At 41.0% G+C, this 23189-nt stretch overlaps 2 long non-coding RNA genes across 3 annotated transcripts in view; one reads left to right on the top strand and one right to left on the bottom strand.

Annotated features, from left to right (window-relative positions):
• Positions 1 to 5183, bottom strand: part of LOC135304430 (uncharacterized) — a 102545-nt gene extending 97362 nt beyond the window's left edge. For both annotated transcript variants that reach the window (XR_010365822.1, XR_010365821.1), the window contains exons 1-2: positions 5018 to 5183; positions 3062 to 3290 (exon numbers count right to left, since the gene is read on the bottom strand). This is a non-coding gene — a long non-coding RNA (uncharacterized LOC135304430). The remainder of the gene's footprint in view (positions 1 to 3061; positions 3291 to 5017) is intronic.
• Positions 5184 to 7450: 2267 nt separating this feature from the next.
• On the top strand, positions 7451 to 10175 carry LOC135304195 (uncharacterized). Its single transcript, XR_010365623.1, has 3 exons — positions 7451 to 7587; positions 9809 to 9945; positions 10040 to 10175. It is a non-coding gene; the product is annotated as an uncharacterized LOC135304195 (long non-coding RNA).
• The last annotated feature ends 13014 nt before the right edge of the window (positions 10176 to 23189 follow it).

The following is a 23189-nucleotide window of genomic DNA, read 5'->3' as shown; positions in this document are numbered from 1 at the left end:
CTTCTGGTTTTTTCAAAATTTCCTTTAAGTTGCTTGAAAACTATTTTTTATGTAGGTCAGTAAAAGTGTGGGGCAGGAGGGTATTATGATTCCCAAAGATTTCCTCAGACCTTACTTTACTTCTTGAATAGGAATTTGACATTCTGCTTTGCTGTTCAAAGCCTCTCTTGGCTCTTTTGCCTATGAAACACATCTGTCATCCAAGTGATTCCTCAAAGTAACATCAGTGGCTTTTTTGGTTCCACACTGAGCCTCTTGCATTTGTTGCATGAGCAGAGCTTAGAGCTCTGAGCAGAGCTACTCCACCAACCTGCAAAATGTTCCAGTGCATAATTGGAGCTATGGGTGATGAGCTATGAACAACAATCTCAAGAAATTTACATTTTTATCTTGGGACTAGTCCAATTGCTGCCCTTTTTAAAATAATATATATCAATTTAAAGAAAATCAAATAGGAGGAAAGTTATGAAAAGGATGTTAAACACTGAGGAAATAAGTAATGCTGAAACAGGAACCATCTCAAATTGTAAAGCATTAACAAAAGGAAAAAGAAAAAACTTCAATCACTCCTAAACCCCCAGATTTTTTGGAGTCAAAGGTCACTTTATATCATGATTTTAATATGCATCACCAGGAACAAAAAGCTCTTTTCTTCAATACTGGTGTTCCCTCCTTATGCAAATCCAATGCTCAAATTTATTTCTTAAGGTAATGCTTTGGGTATGGGGACAAATTTTTCTTGCTGTCTCTGGTCAGGACAGTCCCACCCTAAATATATTCAGTGATCTGTCAGAAGCACAGCAGCAATCATCAGTGACCACAAAGATCAACCAAACTAACTTAATGAAGAGGAAGAAATATATTTGCATGTCCTCTCAATTTTTTATTAACATTTTCTTGTTTATCACATCACAGAGCTCATTACTGATGTAATTTAAGAGCTCTCTGTCATTAAGGAAACCACAGGGAAACTATTTACTGGTCATATAGGTAAATTATGTAAGGAAAGAGTAGGATAATTGTGCCAGTGAAATCACGTCCCATTAAATGCCTTTGAAGAAAACTGGACCAAAATCAAACAGATGTATGAGGAAGAATGAAGCTCCACAAACCAATACTAATCTCTAAAATAACTGGAGACAAGTATGTTGCACACAAGTTTGAGTAATGTATTTAAACTAATGAAAATAAAGAAATCAAAGCTATGAAAAGAGGAGATGGGAGGAGAAAGAGAGCAAGGAAAGTAAAAGAATAAAGCCTGTATTTCCTTTTGAAAACTGTTCTAGAAAGGCTCTGGAAAGCACAGACCAACCCAAAAGGCTTGGGGCAGCCAGGCATGATCTTGAAACATGGCAAGAGATGATTTTACTGGCCAAACTATTGTCCAAGAAGGAAGAATGGAAAGAAGAGACACATGCCTGGTATGATGCACTCTGCTGCCATTCCAGCCCTGCCTCTCATCCCAGTTTTGGGGAAGGCAGCGGGAATGGGCCCTGCCCGAGCAGGCGTGTGAGCCGTGCAAGGCTCTGCGTTACAACAACCCAACAGTGCTCCGCACAACCCCACAGAGGGGGGTGCATTTTAAGAAATACTCAGCTGATACTAGAATATCACCCGGTCAATTTCTATGAAATAAAGAGTTGTCAAATTCAAGGCTGCATTTTACTCCCTTTTGTTCCTAGAAGCGTGACAGGCATGTGCTATTTGACAATGTATGTGCTATTTACAGCTGAGCTTCACAAATATGCAAAGAGAATCCCCAAGATTCTGGCAGTGACAGATGAAAGACATGACAAAAGCCATCTAGTCTCCAAACCAAAATGGTGCTGGGTCCCGTGCCTCACCTCACTTGCTCACTGTCATTGTCCAGTACAACCATGACAGTTTAGATTCACTGAAAATCACAAAAATGTCAGATCTTACCCTGAGTTTAACCAAACCATTGGGGAATGTGTCCAAGTTATTCCAACTATAGAGATTGCTGTGTTGCTGTTACTTGCAAACAGGAGGAATTCTTTAGTAAATGTTGCCTAAGATCAGGATTGATCCATGCCACACACACTGAAAATTTCAGTGAAAACACATATATATTATGAGTTATCACTAACTACAGTCCTATCCTCTGCTATTTGTCAGTTCTCAAAATATTTGTCATTTAGATCTCAGGAGCCATAAGGAGAAAATTCATCCATCTTTATTACTTCAAAGGGAATATATTACCATCTAAAGTGTCACCCTATTTTCAATACCAACCATGTATTTTCTGGAGAACATTTTACATGGAAACCACATCCACATCACACAGACATGACAGTTAGTGTCCAGTCAAACATAACAGAGTTCCATCCTAACAAATATTTTGCTATCACCAGTCACTATGATTTATTGTGATCTATAAAGACTGTGCTCTCTCCCTCTTTCAAAAGAGGGAAGTACTGAAGTTCCCTCCCACACAAACTCAAAGCCACAACTTATTGCTTTGGGAATGGGGACAAATTGCTTTTGCTCCCTTTTTAAAAATAAACATATAAACAAGAAAAAAACCACCAAAGATACTGTCTTTATGAAATGAATCTGTGTTCCCCACAGGAAAATTCAATTTTTGATAATTTTTAAAATAGATGAAAATAGTATTATGAAATGTCACAAATCACTCCTTCCTAATAGAAATCCTGGTCTGCAGCAGGCTCTGATATGGCCCATGTGAAATGGCTCACAGTTATGGTTCCCATTTGTCTCTGCTTCGTTTTCAGCTCAGTTGCAAAGGAAAATTCTGCTGCAATTATAAATCCCAGGCCAAACCCTCAGAAAGTGCAAAGCAACACAGCTCCATTAGCTGGCCCTTGCTCTCCCACAGCATTTCCCTGGACAGCATTCAGGACATGGAATGGTGGGAGAGCTCCCACACAGCAGCACGGGGCTCGAGCCACTTGGTGTCCCCCACTGACAACAGAACCCAACAGGGGAACCCTTGGGGTCAGGGACCACAGAGGGAAAAGGGCAACAACAGCAACAGTCCCTGCCATGAAATAAGGTTAGACACTAAAATGCTGCCACTCACCCCTCTGCCCCGCGATTCCCAGGCAATGTTTAGGAAGGGTCCGTGTCTCAGGCTAAAGCACAAACACAGTTTTAAGTGCAGCTCCCTCTCTTGGTGGGTGAGCTCAGTTAAACGGACGTGGTGATCGCACACCAGATGGGGCAGGGCTGGGAATGGTCCTGGCAGGTCCAAACAGACGTAACAGGTTCTCTACCCTGGCAGTTCACCCCTGTAGTTTTCAACTTTTTCCCTTGCAAGAAAAGAAAGGTAAATTTTTTTCTACTTTATTAAAATGGTTTGAGACCTTTAAGTGAAAATTGCTGTACAGCTGTAAAGCTCTATTAATAAAGAGAAAGGTAACATTTTTGCAGTACATCACCAACAAATTCTGATTTCTAAAGGGATAGCTGACTACTGAATTATTGATTCAGATTTACCAGCTTATAAACTAGCATAAATTGCTCTAGACTCAACGAGAATGCATGGAACAGTGGTTCTTCTCAAAGTAAATGAAGTCTAATTTTACTGTCTCTGATTTATTTTAAAATGTAGCAAAAATAAGGGGCATAACTACTAAGAAGTGTTTCAAAACTAAACACATAGGAAAACACAAATTTCAATAGTAATTCTGTCTCTGCACAATAGAAGAACATATTTTTTCTTTATATAAAAACAAACAAAATTCACTTGTAATGATCATGGTTTTAAATAAGAATTCTAACATACAGTGCCTATGAATTTTTCAAGGTAATGCAGCACACACAATATTATAAGAAAAAGCAACTATCCTGAAAACTTTATTTCTTGGCCTTAAAAAATGCACTCAACAATTTTATAAACAAAAAGTTCCATAAATAAAAGTAATTTACATTATCTGGCAAAAAGGGCAGGAGATTAATGAGCCAAGGCTATATAAATGAATAATTATGGTGAAGAGGAAACTCAACACTTTCCATACAGCAAAACAAAAGCTACTCCCAATAAAATGGAAGCCAGCAGTACCAGGTACACCATATTTCTTCACTGCAGAGTTTTTTAAAGGAAACACCAAGTTCTTAGGGCAGGCTGTGACACATTCCCCTGCTGAACAGCTGTGGTGGCCCAAAGCTCTGCCAGCCCATCCCAGCCCATGGCCCGCTCCAGGAGGGACACACCAAGGGCAAAGCTGGCCCAGCTGCCACCCCTTGGGGCAGGGGAGGTCAACCAGCACACTCCACTTCCCTGGGAGCAAGGCGTGGGCACTTGCTTCTGTGTCTCACCTATTCAGGGTAGCCTGGGAACGGCTGGCAGCAAGGTGGCATTGAAGGTTAGAGAAGAGTGAGCTGTACTGACACATTAAGGCACTGCAGTGAGACTGATGAGGGAGTGTCTAAACTCTCCCTTTTGAGCAATGCCATCTTACTTATAGCAATCTCCACTTTCTCTCCCAAGAAGTGTTTCTAGTTGAAAAGACCAATAGCTGATGTTTTGCTAAAGGATTTTTACCAGAAGAGCTGATAATTTACCACAAGACACTGATAATTTAGAGGCACAGGTTTGCAGAACTAGCATAAGAGGAAAATAAGCGACTTTATTACTATTTTTTGAAACTTTTAGACTTTACTTCACGCATCTTGAAATCTACAACTAATGCTCCACTTACCAAGCAGTACTTCTAAGAGTGGAGTTAAAATAAACATTTACTTAATGACATAATTCCCAGAAAAAAGACCTTCTGCAGTAAGTAACTACAGGAATTAATACAAAAAAATGAAAGCTTTCCTCAGGATAACAGACCTGACTGAAAAACCATTTCCTCCCAGCTGCTGAGGTGGCTACTCAAAGGAAGGACAAGCACCAGTGCAGCTGTGCACAAGGCAGTTGATATTCCAGTTAATGTATGCAATGACAGAACACTTTCGCTTTTCTAGGTTATTATATTTTCTGTGTTTTGAATCAAAACTTTCCCATAATACCATTTTTAATACAAAAACTCACCGAATTTGCACATTGATCACTGGCAGGGTCTTTATTCTACCTTTCTTCTTCCCTCCTCAGCTCAGTGGCTGACCCAGCCAGGCACTGCCCTACCTGGTTCTGGCAGAGCCCCACAAGAGTCAGTGGAGGATGCTAAGTTGAGATGGCCCAGGAACCAGTCCCCTCTTCCTGCGGAAATTTGTCAGGAAATAAAAATAGTATCTCAAAAGCTGAGACTAAAGTCCACAGCCCTGAAGGCACAAGCAACAGCAACAATGAGCAATGTTACAAAAGATGCTGTGGTGCAAAAGGATCTTTACAAAATTGCTGGACTTTTTTTTCACTTCATCATTGGCAGATTCAACTTTCCCCTCACTTTTTCTCTGCTAAACATACAATAATGAATGCCCAAAGATTAATGTAACTGACATAGGTCTTCAATCAGAGTCTGTTTCTAATAAATTTTAATAAAATTAAAATTCTATCACCTCTGTCGTTTCTGTATTCTGACCTAGGCTTTCAGGCAGAGAGGTCCCATGGATGTTATCTGAGTTATTTTTATTTGCACAGGATAGATCTTGAACTCTAAATGTATTACAAAATTTATCCTTAAAGTGATTCACCTTCACTGTAGTCTTCCTGGATCTCTTAATTTTGAAAAGCAGTTATTTTGCTGACATGTTAAAATTTCCCTTACCTTACAAGAAATCATCTTGTCTACTGTAGTGTCTAATTCTACCAACACAAGTACAAAATGACCAAGGTGAGATGATCTGTAAAGCTAGTTATTTTGTGATTTCTATTTAATTTAATCTGGCGAAAGTGGGTTAGATCAGAGTGCCTCGAATGCTTAGTTAATGATCCATGTATGAGCAGTACCCTCTCCAAGAACATTTCTGGACAGAGTGTGCTACAGAGAAAGAAGCAAGCAATTTCTATTACAGAATTGTATTTTTCACTTCAGACTATCCAATTATGATAAATTACTAAGACATCTTAAAAATCCTTTTCTGATAAAGAAACAAGGTAGTGTTTCAAAGTTTTTTCTTCAGAAAGTACTTCTCTCTCCAGAGGAGCTATACTTATTCTGAAAGTGCCAAATCAAAAATCCAGTTTAGGTGCAATCAATGACCGGCCAACTTGCCACAGCTTCCCCACTTGCAAAACAGTTTTCCACAGTTCTTTTTCATCACTGATGTTTCTCATGGCTTTTTAAATTTTTATTGAGTCTGCACTGCAGCTACACCAGAAAAGCTCTGATCTCTGCTGCACCTCCCAACACTATTCTATCACATACAAAATGATTCTGAAACAATTCTCCAGTAATTAAAGCATCTCTCTAAAGCACCTGTAAGCTTTACAATCAGGCAGGCATTTTAGTCCCAGGATGCTCCAGTTGTGTTTACAGGTATTATCTGCATTCTGCTTTATTTAAGGTCACAAGCCTGATACAAGCTTCCAAAGGCAAAGATCTGTCTCACTCCATGTGACACTATACTACAGTAGATACACAGATTTTGAAAGATCACTTTATACACTAGGAAAATACATTCCAGCACAGCAAGAAAGGCTGAAGTACCACCTAACTAACATCTGGTCACAAAGGTCAGTTAGAAGAAAGATATAATAAAGTGATACAGGTGGCACTTTATCTCTGGAGATTTTCTACTGAACAGAATTACAGTCATGCTACTAGTGATAACTGCATACTAAAAAGATTTTTTTCCCATATTTAAAGCTGATTAAAAGACACTTTTTTTTAAAGTACACTAAATTGTCATGTATTGCAGACCAAGTTGCTCTAAAGGAACTGAGCTCTGCAAGTAAATTAGTTATATTTCTGCTAAGACTGTATTAAATAAGGCCAAAATCCCTTGTGACTGGCAATGTATCTTTCATAAGGCTCTATTCTGCTGAAATACTCTGCTCTCCAGGCAACGAGCCGAGGAAGGCCAGTGCCTTAAGAGGGTCTGCTCCAGAAGAATGCAGCCCCAACCATTTATCAGCAGCCCCCCCGCCACCACACACATTGGAGTCACCTGATAAGTGACGAGCTCATACAAATAATCTTTGCTTTTCTGTTAAGCAACACGCATTTTCAGTTTTTCCCTCAGTATCCACAGCTGTGCAGCCAATGCAGGGCGCTTAATTTATCAGAAGACAACAGTGCTGACAGAGGTAGTATCACCAGGCAGCCTCTTCCATCTGTTAAATATATGCCTCTCTCTTCCCCCAACTTTCTACTTCCTTCTGCAGAGAGGAGGAGCACAAGTAGTTTAATGCTAAATGTTTTGGCCATGTATACAATTTTTGCCTTATTCTTCTCTAACTGACAATTCAAATTCCCCATGTTAGACCAGCACAGTCATTTATGCCACTCATTGTTTGCTCACAAAACTATCTATTGAGAATATAATAGAGTATTGTCAGATCAGAATGACAGCTGATGACAATGCAGGTTCCTCTGTATTCTGGTTACCAATTTTATAGTTTAAGTCTTACTGAGGCTTAATACTCAAGGAAAAAGACAGCTGAGTTCTTACTTCAGATTTCAGCTAGTTCCAGTTTAGGAAGAGCATAGCTCAATGACAGTAAGTGAAATAAATTCAAAAGGACAAAGTTTGGAAAAAATTATGAAACAAAAAGATTTATAATACATTCTGAAGATCAATGACTGAAAGTCTCAATATGCACAAGCATCTTTCAAACAATCTGTTATTTTACTGGTACTGGTACACAGGAAGAAAAACAAATTGGCTCTCAGTGCCATTTCAGAACCCTCATTCGGTCTACAAATGTAGCTCAAATTTGTGGCTAGTGCCACCATAAGGTAAAAAAGAACAAGATTTATCATACAATGTACAATAAATTCAGACCAGAATATGATCCCTTCTCAGAAGTATAGGATTTTTGTGGAGGACTAGAACCTTCTTAGCTCTTGAATTTATTGCCAATTGTTTTGCAGGAAAAAAAAAGAGGAAATCCCAGTAAGTGAAACCAGATCAAGCCATTTGGCCTCTGCAGTGGCCCAGCTGTCCCAATGCCTTCACTCAAAGCTTTCTCTCCCCTTCTCCACACAGCCTGCACTTACTCCTCTGGCAACTACAACAAAACCAGTTCTCTCACAAACTGAACACATTTAAAGGGAACAAAGTGGGAAGTGAGTAACAAGCATATGGGTAGACTACTAACACTTCTAAAAGCAAGAAGTGTCAACAGTATCTCCTCCTATCTTCCTTTCCACCCTTACAGCTTATAGCCCTTTGAGTACGAGTACCCAGTCCTTCAAAATTTTGGAAGGATGAGCCTCAGAAAACCAACTCCCTAAGGACTTCTTCCTGGATACTAAAACTGTTTGATTCTTTCATAGCAGACAGAAGCAGTGTGCCTGGGAGATATTACCACCTGCAGATTAAGGCATTTCAGGAATCCTTACAGTAAACCAGAGGAAGAAATATCTGGATTGGAAAAACACTCATAAAATGTGATATTAAGAATTAAGAATAATTCATAGAACCACAGAATTGCTTGGGTTGGGAAGGGCTTTTAAGATCATCTGATTCCAACACCCCTGCCATGGGCAGGAACACCTTCCAGCCACCAACAGGTTGCTCAGGGCAGCATCCAATCTGGTCTTGAACATTTCCAGGGATGGGGCAACCACAGCTTCTCTGGGCAACCTGTTCCAGTGCCTCACAATCCTCAGAGTAAAGAATCTAATCTAATTTTATCTAATCTGTCAGTTTAAAGACATTATCCCTTGTCCTATTGCTACATGTCCCTGTAAGAAATTCCTCCAGATTTGTAGTAACTCCTTTAGGTACTGGGAGGTACTCTAAATCCCTGGAGCCTTCTCTTCTCCAGGCTGAAAAATCCCAACTCTCCCAGCCTGTCTTCATCAGGTAGGTGCTCCAGCCCTTTGAAAATTACAACATTAAGAACATTATCATCACATTATTTCAGTGTGTTATGAGATAATCCGAGGGAATTTAGAAGGGGATCCACCTGCTGGTATGCAAAAGAATAAAAATAAAATTATATATGTAATATCAATTTCAATTTCATGGGCCATATTCAGTAGTGTGTTTATTTATTCCATTTTTTCCCATAGAAAATTTCTATCTTTATCTCCTTACTAACACAACAATGAGCAACAATTCTAAAACATAAGTCTAAGATAAAGTTTAAAGCATGCAAAATTTTCTTTCTCTCTCTGTCTTCTGAGGAAGGCTACTCAGACAAGTCAGTCCCTGATACAAAGCGATTATGCTGGGCAAAGTGCATGGTTATAATGGAAATTTTCTAGTTGTTTTGCACAGTAGGGGGAAAACAGCTTACTCTAAGGAAAATTTTCAGAGGCTGTCCCACTTTGTTGCAATTTTATGCTAACATTTCTTGCTATCAGAAGAGATCCAACACCCACGGGATTAGTTGCCCTTCTCCATTAGCCCATCTTAAAGATTTGTACAGTAAATAAATAAACTGTGGCATATTATAGCCAAGCCTCTCTATCCCCTTGGTTCATTCTGGTTTTTTATATTGTCCCTCCTGGCAGTGCAGTGACTTCCTGGCTGCAGGACCTTGCTGCTGGGAAAGCAGCAGCTCCAAAAGCTCACAACAACATCTGGGCAGCAGCCAAAATGGACCCTGTGGTTCCCCAGTTTCTTTTCTGTGCATTCTGTGCCACAGGGGTGAATTAAAATGGAAAATATAAAAACCCAGTTTAGTGACAAAAAGGTCAACTTTTGTAAGCAGCTATAAACCGGGAAATACTCTGAATACATATTTATTAATTTTCTCGGTGTCTGACAGATGGAATGGGGTCCATTTTTCTCCTGGTGAGGGGGAAGAAGAAAGCGTTGAAGACAAATCTCAGAATTAACAGTTATGTCCATCAGCACATTTTAACTACCAGGAATACCACAAGATTGCAGTCTTCCCTCCCCCAAGTTAGTCTCTTCCAATGTGAAATACTCTTAAACATGCACACACAATTTCTTCTTTGAAAATGAAACAATCCTATTTACATATATGGTTTCACAGGTACCTCAGAAGTTTGCCACCAGACAGCCTGGCACGGGTTTCATGCAGCACTTTCCCATTGCCCCAGTAAGTCACAGAGCATCGCCAGGACACGATGCTCCCAGCTACATGCTTGTGCTCCAGAAATGACAGTGCTAATAAATGTTCTCTAATACTACCGTGAGCGTGTCTAACATCAGGCTTTTGATAAGCTATGGAGAGCACACATTGCAAAATTGCTGTCTACAGAAACTCAAGCCAAGAATGATTTTGTGATTAATGGAAAGCTGATGTAACTCAGGGAACCTTTAGCAAGAATCTAAATATGAGGAATGCAACAATATGTTGCGAAGAGTTTAATCAATACTTTTTTTGTTAGTACAAACACTAGTTTGTTTTATTACATGACATTCCTAACTTTCAACTATGGGTATTTTTTATGCCCTAAGCATTCAGCTTTAAGCAGTTCTTCATGTGAATTGTTCAGCTTAACCAGTTATAAAATAGGGGAAATGTGTACATGCAGGCCCGATTTAGCATGGAATTAATTTCTTTTGCACTAATAGGCCTTAATTTCCCTCTAAACATACATATACACTGAGGTCTGAAGGAAAATACAGATTTCAGAAATTTGATTTCTTTTTAAGCTAATTAGAGCCCATGGGACACAGCTAGTCATACTCTCATCCCTTGGCCCCTTCTCATTTACAGTCCTGCCAAATTAATGAGAGATTTTATGTACCCAAATATCATCAAGAGATAAAGTTTCAGGTAGTTTTCCTCATTGCTGGATATAGTCACACGTTCCCACCCCTTATCACTCCCCAGCATTTGTCTTGTTTCCTATTTTATGTCCCTTTGTGGCACGGCCAGCAGCAGTCTCCTGGCTGTTGGTGGCTGCACAGACACCCTTCCACAGCCTTTGGAAAGCACAGGGAGAAAAGGAGCACAGGACTGATAAGCTCTCATCCCTCAGCAGCAGCCAGGCAGAACCTGTGCTGGGCTGTGTGCTGACCAGCATGGCCCACTGCACCCATACATCATCGACCAGCACATAAACTGCTTCCAGTTAATGGTGCTTCTGACATTTTTCATCTACAACCTTACTGTCTGAGAAGTTCAACATCGTAAAAATTTCCCCAAACAGTTTTCCAGAAAATAGAAGTACGTTTGCCAACATGAATTAAAATGGTCAATACATTTTTTTAAATTGTTAAATAGTTTTGATTGATAAAGTCTGACATATCTTAGCACACTTGTTTTTTTCAGTCTAGGTTAATCACTTGATTCTTCTCTGTCATATCCAGAAAGATCTCCTAAAGCATAAGATTTCCAGTGTGCTCTGAACCTCACACAAAATTGATTTCAGCACATACAGTACTACTGGTGTCTGATGCTGATGAATTACCCTGCTAGTGAAACACAATTTCTACTAAATCAACAAACAGTTTGCTATAGAGGCCATAAGATTCACTCAGTTTCTACAACAAAAGCTCCCATTTCCTCTTCATTAATCCTTGTAAGTGAGATTCAATAGACAAGAGAAAATTCCTGCTAGCTAGCTTTATGGTGTTCTTAACCATTTTGAAGATTAAAGAAAACCTAACTATCAAACCAACAGAAGTTAATTTAAGATTGAGTGACCCAGGGGAGTCTGAGGCCACTATTCAAAACTTATGTCTCTTATGATTATGGAAAATTATGTATTCACTGACTAATCTCCCAACATAGATTACTGAAAAGCAATCTTTTAAGCACTGAGAAGACTGCAGAATTCCTAAAAATCTCCTTCAGAACAAAGGAGAAGTACCAAGTTCGAAGACAGCATTTTAACTAAATTTTGAACAGTTTTTATATTATATACTATTTCCTCATATTTTAAAACCTACAATAGCCCAGTTTGTAAACTTTACTCTGCTTTCATAAAAAAAAAAAAGCAAAGCAAACAAACATTGAGATTCAGGATGGGGAAATTCTTTTTGATGTATCAATTTTGCTTTGGAGTGAAATGCAGAAGGGGAAATACATCCCTATGGTATTTCAGCCAAAACAGAAAAGCAGTTCTGTACTCTCTAGCTGTTTCTGTTAAGAAAATTTCATTCCTCTGAAAGACTAGATAAATATTATTGTAAACCTTAGTTTATGGCTGTTATTTGAAGCACAGATACTACACAGGATTTATCAAAATAAGACAGAAAAAATTGCAGACAGTCACAGTTTGGGTCATTCTGTCAAATTACTCCTCCATTAATAAGTTTAAATTCTTTATCTAATGCTGCATGATATAAGGCAAAGTTTGGTGTAGTAGAAGGATGTCTAACTAGCTTGCTCTGTCTGAACTTCATTCAGCTTCTCTGCACCTCCACACTCATCCCCAGCCACCAGGAGTTACTTGACCAAAATGGATCAAGCCAGGTGTAGTGTGAACACAGCACACACACATTCACACACAAACACACACACACACACACACACACGTGCATTGTGCCAGCATGGAAGTCCACCAGAGGTCCATACCTCAGTGCACAGAGGCATTAGAAATCCCATTTCCATAGAGTGAAGCCCAGCTCAATTTACCCTACCTCACTGCCATTGTAGAGAATGTACATACTGACAGTGCAAGCCAAAAATCAGCCACTGCTTTTTACCATGTTATATACCCTGTCACAACCAAAACAATCTCCAACCCCTACCAAGAGTATTCTCCCATTTGCTTTATTTTTCCTCATAACAGAGGTTTCAAACTCAACAGAATATCAGTCCAGACAGACTTTATTTAGGCTATGTCATCCAGAACCTTGCATCCATTTGCTTAGGAGCTCTCTGATACTTTTAGTGACATACACTGCAGGATCAAGTCATCTGGAAAACTACTTTCTCCTCTCAGGTTTTGATAATCTGCTCAGTGAAACATTTCTTCCTCTATCTCCACATACTGTTGCACTTGTCTTGGTAAGAGCAGCATTTATGAACACGGCAGTACAAATAGTATTAGAAACACATTCTATTATCTACAAAAAAGTCAGAAGTCTAGATGCACACAGAATGCTGATTAGTAGAAGCCAGTGAACTTCAAGTTCACATTTGTAACATCTGGATCAATAAAGTAACCTTCCAAATATTAACAAAGACCCATCTATGTCATGTGAAACATCAGATTCTGGCATATCTTAAAAAAAAGGATCCAAATACAAAGAACAAAAAAACCCCAACACTACATTGACTTTTGTGTTTCACCAGTAGCTTTAGAGTACAGGCAAAAAAAAAGCACTACCCTTACTGCATACCATTGACCATGTCTTTTTATATGTCAGAACCAGGAAAATTCAGTTCATCTGCCATGTGCTACAGAGATACTGCAATTTCCAACCCAACGCCATGTCGTGTTCCTATGTCACTCTTGGGCTTTTCCTAGGAAGAATGAGTTAAGATTACTGAGTGCCAGTTTTATAAAATAAAGCAGGCAATTACTCATCATGTAACTGGACTTGATTTTAATCGGAGCCAAGTCCATGAGCCATCCCAACAGCAAGACCACAGAGTCTGATTCCATGAAAAGCCATCAGCAGCCTCCAGCACTGCTCATTCCCCCTCTCAACTCACAGTTATGTAGATAAGGTCAACAAGCAGACCCACATGCTGTAAGCAATATTGTTAGACATAGGCTAACACATGATACAAAGCAATTCTAGTTTCTTAATTAACAAAGGGGTCTTGAAAAAAGGGCATAGAGTCCCACCAAGTCCCTAAATATGGTTAAATCGGTGGTTCCATGGAGCAGGTGACAGAGCCTCCGAAGAGCAGAGACATGTAAACTCTTCTGACACACTGCATCAGCCTGAAATAATTTCTTCAAACCAGCTTTTGTCGTGGCTAATTATAATTTCTATTAGAGTTGCAGAGATTGGTTATCACCATGGAAAAAGGATAGCTATTAAACAAAATAGTGCAGATATCGCCTGCTCCAGAGAAACCATAATCCACATTCTTCAGATATAAGGTCAATAGTACTTACCCCAGCTACCACCCCCATCTGCTATCAGCCTTTATGTCATTTCTCTTTGATCCTCTCTGCTGCTGCTGTTTTTTCAGCTGCTGTTAAATGCCTGTGAATATTTTCCTCTTAGAGGAATAATTACAACGTCATGACAAAAGCTGCTCCCAAATGAGTACGTTCAAGGGCCACCTTCCATTATGCACTTATAGTCCTTGGCCCTCCTCACATTTGAACACTTTCTGCTTCTCATCTCTTACAGGAGCAAAGTTTCACACCATCCTTAAGAGAGAACAGCTTTCATACTGTTTGATGCAAGTCATTCTCAACATGATACTACAGAGGCAAGCCTCATTTCACACAGTTCCACTGCTAACAGGCATCCTTTTGTTTCTCTTAGGGAATTTGCTCCCATTTTTGCTGCTAACAAACAATAATGACCAGTACTCATGAGATACAACAGTAGTTACTACAGAGAAGGGGGAGTGCAGCTGGCTGTAGTGTGATAGCTGAGGGGCATTCTCCTGGGAAGGGCAGAGAAACCCTGAGATCTGGGCTGGGGGAAGGGGCTGGGCACAGCTCCTGGCTTTCTCCTAGCTTTGGAGGAGGACGGTGGAATTGCTGCTTACTGGGAGGAGAATTTGCTGCTGCTGCTGGAGCCCAGTCCAGTCCTGGTTCTTCTGCCATGGGTGAGCCTTTGTTCATGAGAGCAGCCACTGAACTGGGACCTTATTAATGCCCTACCTCACTAAAAAAGGGACTTTCACCATCTGCTTGGATGCCTCAGGGGTAACCCTGGAATCCCAAGCCCTTTCCCCCTCCCAGGGTGCCTCTCCCTGCCATGTTCAGGAGCACAGCTGCTGGTAGCCAAGCCCCCACAGTTTCTTTGCCACTGCCCTGGGTTTTTGCTACACTCTAGTTCCTCACCCTTTGCCTGCCCAGATGCCCTGAGGTTGCAGCTACAGCTGTGGCGTTTCTGACACATCTCCTCTACCACTCCAGAATTTTGCTCATCCCCGCCATTCCAGCTTGCTGATTCTGAGGTCTCTGCTACAGCTCCTTTCGCCATCCAGAGGGGCACCAAGACCAACTGTGTGCTGTGAGTTTGCAGAGGAAGCCGCTTTCCCATCTCATCCGCCGGCCCGCCCGCCATTAGCGCGTGAGGGAGACGCGGCCGGGCTGCGCCACAGCGCCCCCTGCAGGCGCGGGGAAGCCGCGCCCCCTGCTGGCCGGGAGCCAGCAGCGCCCCCGCTGGCCGTGCCCAGAACTGCAGCCAGGGGAAGCTGGGCTGGGCTCACACACACGCATGGACACACACATGCTGGCAAAGAACTGCTGTTCTTTTCTCATGTCTCTGCCTGAAAGCCCCTTAATTTCAAAGTTTTAATAATTCAGAGAGAAGGAGGTCACAGAATCACAGAGTGAACTAGGCTGGGAAAGACCTATAAGGTCAAGTCCAGCATATGACCTAACCTAAGATCTCTTCAACTAAACCATGGCACTGAGTGCCACATCCAGTCTTTTTTTAAATATGTCCAGGGACGGTGACTCCACTACCTCCCTGGGCAGATCATTCCATTGCCCAATCACTCTCTCAGTGAAGAATTTTTTCTGACATCTAACTTAAACTTTTCCTGGCGCAGCTTAAGACTGTCCTCTCGTTCTATCATTTGTTGCCTGCAAGAAGAGACTGAACCCCATCTGACTACAGCCACCTTTCAGGAAGTTGTACCGAGTGATAAAGTCACCTCAGAGTCTCCTTTTTTCCAGGCTGAACAACCCCAGCTCCCCCAATAATTTCTCACAGGTCTTGTATTCCAAGCCCTTCACCAGCCTCGTTGCCTCCTCTGGACACATTTGAGCATCTCAACATCCTTCCTCAACTGAGGAGCCAGAACTGGACACAGCACTCAAGGTATGGCCTCACCAGTGCCAAGAACAAGGGAAAAATGACCTCCCTGGTTCTGCTGGCCACACTATTCCTGATACAGGACATTGGCCTTTTTGGCCACCAGGGCACACAGCTGGCACACGTTCACTCAGCTGTCAGTCAGAACCCCCAGGTCTCTTTCTGCCAGATTTTCCAGGAGCATGCTGTGGGACACAGTGTCAAAGGCCTTGCTGGACTCCAGGTACACAACATCCACAGCTTTTCCCACATCCACCAGGCAGGTGACCTGGTCATTAAAGGAGATCAGGTTGGTCAAGCACAACCTGCCCCTCCTAAACCTGTGCTGGCTGGGTCTGATTCCCTGGCCATCCTGTAGGTGCTGTGTGATGGCACATAGTCTCCATTCCAAGGGAATTTCCTGCCTTCCTTGGCAGGCACTTCTCTTTCAAACCAAGACAACAGGGTGGCCCAAGGTTTCTGTGGAGGTACCATGCATGGCTCTGCACTGCTGTACCCACAGCCACACAGGAGCTTTACACTAAAGACATCCTGCTTATATTAACAGCTACACATGCATTAGGGAGGAAAAAAGGCCAAGTGTCCCTCTAAGACTTGTGTCTAAAGACTAGAAATTGCCAGAGAAATTAGTTACTTCTACTAATCAACTTCAAAAGTCTATTTTAATCTATTAGTTTTAACTTTCCAATTCAAAATGTGTTTATTACTCCCAGTTAATTGTAGGTTAGGGTGGGCATTCTTCTGTAATACTGATGGACTAAAATATTTTTTATTACACCCAATTAAATAAACATTATAGAAAAATGCCTCCCTCTTATCACTGAATCTGTATGCTCTGCTATATGGAAGGACAGGCAAGATGATTACAAGGATTATCTAACCTTGGAGAAATTCATTAGAAGAATCAGGTGCACATCAGAGAGGCTGACACACATTCTCTCATTCCAGTAGAGGTGGTGACAGAAACTGGTAACACTAATGGAGAAGGAATTAGTGGAGTAAATCCAACATTCAAGCAGGAAGGGGAAGGCAGCACGAGTAGGCCTGTGGTAAAGGACACTGTGCCCCCTTAGACCTTAGTCATCCATTTCACAAGCACCATCTTAGTGGTGCTAAGGTGCTAAAGGTCCCTCTACAGCCACCTCCTCTACACAGGTGGGCCCTTCTATCCTTAGGGTTCCACAGAAACTTATAAAGTAGGATATATTCAACTATTGGAGCATCCTGAACTTCAGAAATCTTCATCCGTAGCCTCTAATCAACACCTCTGACAACCAGGCTCTTCAAGGTGAAATTCCTTCTATCTCTCCCACTAAGAGGGGACTTGAGCCCATCTTTCCTAAAGCTGCTGCACCATGAGACAATTTGGGCCCATTTTCCTAAGGTAATGAGCCTTAGAATTAATAAAGATAATTTTTGCAGAACTTGTAAGAATATAATTCACTGAAGTGAAGAGTGGCCCATACTAATGACACACAACTGACCAAAACAGGGGCTGAACTGAACTGCTGCACACTCTGCCTGCTCTCAGCCTGGCTCTGTACTTCCAGTGAGCAGCAGCACTGAGCATTGTCAGAGATGCAATTAAATCTGTAAACAGAGAAAGCTATGGGACAGAAAAGAAAGCTAAAGAAACACACAGCTCAATTTCATTCTTAATGGAACATGCATTGCTAAAGCAGCATCTATTTCAGTGTATTCACACAGGAAAGTTGTTAATGTAGCAATTTTTGTGGATACAGAATTTCACTATCAGGACATTTGAGTCCTTTTTAAAAATTATGAGTATGTTATTCCATTAAAGAAGATAATACAGAGATCAGATTTCATTTACAGGATATGTTTTCATTTAGTCCTGTGGTGATTTAGATGAGTCAAAAGTATCTTAAAATGCTTCTGAAACTCCATTTGCAAACCTCACAGAGTTCAAATCACTTTCCTTTAATAAACTGGTTATTGCTCTTCTTTAAACGTCATTATATTTAACATTTCTGCTTTGTTTCCTGTAGCATTAATCTCAGTTATTGACAGTCAGCAGCCAAACTCAAGATGAAAGGAATTTTCTTGCCACGAGTTAATGCATTTCACATCCTGATAATTCTTTCTTTATTCCTGCTGTTTTAAACAAAACTAGATAGAAGCACCACTTTTGCCTTTTACTTATAACTGCTGGCTGATTAAACAGAAACACAGTATTTCATTATGTTATCTGCCCCCAGTTGTTTTTAAGACGATTAATGATTTGTTCACCAAAGCTATATAATGACTACAAAAGTTCTTTGATATTCCCAAACAAAAACAGTCTCCCTAATTTCTTAAAGTCTACTGTACAGACATGACTATGCAGACTGCTGTAAAATTGCTTACAGACAAATGCTTAATAAAAGGCTACTGAAGAACCACTGATTTGTATTTTATCTTACTTGCATTCGGCCCTATTACTTGTTGTTCGTTTAAAATAAGCATTTTTAATTGATGGCTGCAAGCCCTAAAGCTCTGATTAATGAATCTTAACTTCAATATATTCAAAGGCACATTAAATACAGCATTCGCTAGTGTTGGCTGTTTTAGCCTCCAGTTTCCTTCCATTGTTTCTTCTATTATCACAGATCACGGTAAATCAATAGACAGCAGCATTTTTTAAAGTTTCTTAGAATTTCTTAAAATACAGCTACATTTTCATATTTACGGTGCAGAAGCTTCCCATCACTCCCTACTTCATGATTTGGCAGCAGTGCAGATTGTACTGAAGAGGAGGGACCAGGCCTCATTTTTCCCTACAAGATCCACAGACTCTGATCTTCCATACCTTCTTTCCCCTTCTCAATACTCCCTCTGCTTCAGCCTCAGACTTGAGGCAGGTTGCCCGAGCCATTGCTATGGGTGGAAGGTGTGAGATGCAGGGTGCAGACAGGTAAGCACGGCCATCACTCGCACTGCCATGTGCTGCAGCAGTGCTGCTCAAGGAGCTGCCTTGGCTGAGGAGATGGTGCAGCAGCAGCCAGCAGAGGCTAAATCATACTGCAGAGAAGTTGTGCACCAGAGAGCACTGCACCAAGCAAAAAGAGAAAACCAGTTCTCACCCCAAGCAGTTTATTTCTGTAACACAAGAGGTGGATACAAACAGATGGGGAAGGAGGAGGGAATGAGAAGACACTCTGATCAGATCATCAGCACCCAAAGTGCTGTCAAGACTCTGGGAGGCAACCTGCCAAAACCAAACTTTAATGATATTTTTAAGGGGGTGGATGCTCATTAATTTTAGACAAAAAAAAATGTAAACATTAAGGGCTTACAAATCCTGCTCAGTTTAGAGAAGAAAATGCCATGCTACTGACAAAGAGGAGCAGGATTGCCTCTCTGAAGTGGGCACCAAGCAGCACCTGTTGGCTCAGTGGTGCAGGGAGCTACCAGGGCAGTGCAACCTGCAGAGGCAATGCCCACATGCCTGTGCTGGCCTTCTCCAAGGACCCTGGACAGCCCTGATACCTCCTCACCCTCACAACCACATCTCTGGAAACAAAACAACTACCCAGGCCAGGGGGACACTGCAGAGCTGCCTGATTTCCTAAGGGTCCCACAGACAGCTCCCTGACAGCTTTCCTGTACTCCTGTTGTTTTCTATAGGCCAGTTCAAACAGCTCCAGGGCAGAGACTGTGGTTTTGTCACATGATTTTGGGAGTCAAATTGTCCAGATGTATCACTGCCCTGGGTGCCAACTCCCAGTTTGAAAAGTGATGCTTACAAACTTTATTCCCTTCAAAGACTGGAGGCATAATTGATGTCTAGATCTCTCTCAGAAAATGAGATCTGGACTTTATTTTATTTTTAAATAAAGGTTTCCATTAGGCTTTCAGAAGATCAGGACTTTATAGAATCTTGGGTCCTTCAAATATAGAATCTGTTGATTTAGAATACGAATAAATGTTAAGATTCTTTTTCAACTGCAATTTTCAAATATAATTAAGAGAATTTTTATTATAAATCTAGAGAGATAGCTAATTTTTTTTTCTTTTCTGTTCAACACAAGGTCATTGCTACACATAAAGAAGCAAGAAAGATTTGGGGCACTGTTTGCTTAAGGGCTAATTCTCATTCCAAATAATGATTAACAGGAGATAGAAAAAGCAGTGAGGTTGAAGGGAGTAAAGCAATTGAATGATAAAATACAAATGGAAAACAAAAAACATTTGTAGCCAAATAATTGGCCACACCAAGTGGCCAATGGTTTCAGGGAATTAAACACTCATGGTAATTATTACATATTAGTAATCAGTAACAGCATATATTGAATATTCAGCTGAAATGAAATAAGAGAACACACAGCTCTCCCACAATGGACATTCTATTTAGATAAACTGCACTATGCAGAAACTTGGTACTAATGAATGCCTATTTGCAAGGTGATTTTGCTGTCTCTACTGGCCTGAACATTATTTTTGAGCACAGTTAGGATCAAGCATGGTTTGACCTGAGAATTTTGCAGCTCTGAAAATTCTTGGAAAAAGAATTTATTAGATGTGGACACAGATACCTTTTTTCATGCAAATTAATTCCTTTTCAAGCCTAGCACACATGCTCAGGTTTACACAGTACAGCTCAGAGCAATCAGCTCCATCTTAGGCTCCTAAGGTTCTCATTTTAACAGAACTGCCCTGGAATTTGTTTTAGAAGCCTGTTCCACACCATGACTAATCAGAAGGTGCTGCAGCTGTGCAACCATGGACTAACATGGTGTACTCTATGACTAACACTTTCAATTCTAGATTGATCACAAACAGAGGGCTGTTTTCTTCCTTAAACTAAAGACAAACTGCATCCTTACCATACTATTCATTCATCCTCTTGACAGCTATGCTCCAGAAAGAAGTGCTGCAGTCAGCTCAGCTGTATCTATTTCACTGGCAACTCCTCCAGGGAAACACCCACACACAGCTCCAAGCTTCACTGGACCCCACAGACGAAATAAATAAATAAATTTGGATGTTAGATGTTTAAGGAAAATAAAAGTGCTACAGAAAGTGGTATAAGTGGTTCATTAGACAAACTCCTCTTGTGTCAGAAAAGAATGGGAGGCATCTTTTCACTTGTGTTTGGGAGGAGGTTAAACTACCTGCCAAGGGTTGTTTGTCACTGAGCACCAGAAAAATTCTACCTGGATAGAAGACTGTGTTAAACATGGCATTAGTACATCCTGCTTAGAGCAGGAACTAGAGGCATTGGTCCATACTCGGGATGAGACCTGAAATACATCAACATGAGAGATAAAATTGGAAATTTCAAAAATGGCTCTCGGTGCCTCTCACTCCCTACTGACAGATGATACAGCTCCAGCTCACTGGGTACCTTGTGGTGCACAGCAAAGAACCAAGCACCACAGAGAGCCCAGGCTAGGGGAGAACGAGGGCATCAGGCAGGTACAAACTACAGCTCTTCTGAGCAGAGTTTCTGAACCTGGAATGGACTTTTTTCTTAATAAATTATTCTTTTATGGAAAAAAATGTATTAACCTAAAAGTCAAAGCATTTTATCAAAATGCTACTTTCATAGAAATTTTTCAGTCACTTTCCAGGGTGGGGGAAGACAGCCTATTTACATCATGATTTTCAATTTAGTACCCTTCAGCCTGTGGTTTAAGCACTCTCAGGTGAGGCAAGGCTATAATTAGTCTGTACTGCAGCTAAGCAGGAGAGTCCACATAGCTACTAAGTACTTTCCACCTGAGGGAAAGTAACATCCAAATGCCCACAGAATGACAGACTGCATTTTGTGAGCAAACACTGAACCTACAGATGGTTTATGGTACAACAGAGTAAGCAACTCACACCCAAACTGGATCAAACCCCCTGCTCATTCATTCTAGTAGAAAACAGAAAACATATTTAGTTGATGAAGGTAGAAACAGAAGCGGGAACCTACTGCCACTATCTGCTGTCAGCAGCAGGAAGAGGCTGGAGCAGGAGCTTGGCAATGAATGCTCCAGGCAGGAGAAATGGCAGCAGGGAGAAGGTACTGAGGGCAGAACCATCAGTAGCAGACATAGGTATGAGAAATGCTGTCTTAATCAAACCCAAAATAATTCCCTTACTTTTCATGTAAGAACACCAGCAAATATCAACTTAAAAAAATGTATAATTGTCATTCCTATGACATCCTGCCCTGTTCCTGGCACTTGTTTGCATATGTCTCATCAGAGCAGACTGGGGCATGACACTCTGATGCATCATTAGAAAGGACAAAGTCTCCTGAGTACAAAAATGTCACCAGCACAAGACATGTCCTCTCCTCTCTCTTCCTGATCAAATGGCAGCAAAACTGGGGCTTTGTTTTTTCATCAAATTAGGTCAAGAGAAGGAAAACTATAGAGACCATCCATTACATCATTAAAAGTCATTTTATAGGAACATAATATAACACAGGAAGCGTTACAAAAGAGTGCAGATTTTGGGAAAGACTGAGGAGTGTGGAGGAGGAGTACAAGAGATGTATACATGGCAGCCATTCAGGTAAGTTACCTGTGGTGCCATTTCTTCACAAACAATCTCCTGTCTTTCCCTCCATGTCCAACTATATGCATGTCATCTCACCTCGGAGCTTGCCCCTTCTCTTCCCCTCAGTCAGTCCTCCTAGCCCTCTCCAGAGAGTGCTTACTAAGCTCATAGCAACTTCTATTTTCTATCCCTTGTTTGCTCTTTCCTTCAGTTCCTTTCAGCTGTTTTTGGCAGTTTCTAGTCTCTCCTCCTAGAACTCTAGCATGATTCAGTCATTCCCATTTTAAAGCACCTAATCTTCAACTATAATTGGGTCTCCCACTTCATTTCCTAATACACTTCTTGCCTATTTCTATCCCTCATTGGCATTTTTCTGAATTTGTTCTAATCAAGATGAATGACACTCTTACTCAGGTCACAGAAACACCACTCTGCTCCCACTGCTCTGCCCAATATTTGCATCACACATGACCATGCTGATACTCTTGAAGTTTTATCTTTTAGCAATCCTTCTTCTCCTCTCACTTTTTGAGTAAAGCTTTGACATTATCTCAGGTAGATTATCCTCACAAATTCTGGCAAGGATCCATGGACATGATGACTTCGGCCTTTGCTTTTCCCTGTCATAGCACTTTCCCAGCTGCAAGCTCACAGTTTGTCAGCAGAGGGATCTGAGTCAGAGATCCATCCCTCCACTCTTTGGTTCAACAAAATAAATTTATCTGCATTCAGAAGTCTTTGGCCAGCTTTGGCTCTTGTCTGAACACTCTGGCATA

Source organism: Passer domesticus, chromosome 7, assembly GCF_036417665.1.
Source record: "Passer domesticus isolate bPasDom1 chromosome 7, bPasDom1.hap1, whole genome shotgun sequence".
NCBI classification, from domain to species: domain Eukaryota; kingdom Metazoa; phylum Chordata; class Aves; order Passeriformes; family Passeridae; genus Passer; species Passer domesticus.
The sequence above is the reverse complement of the archived record's forward strand: the minus strand, read 5'-3'. Positions and strand labels throughout refer to the sequence as shown.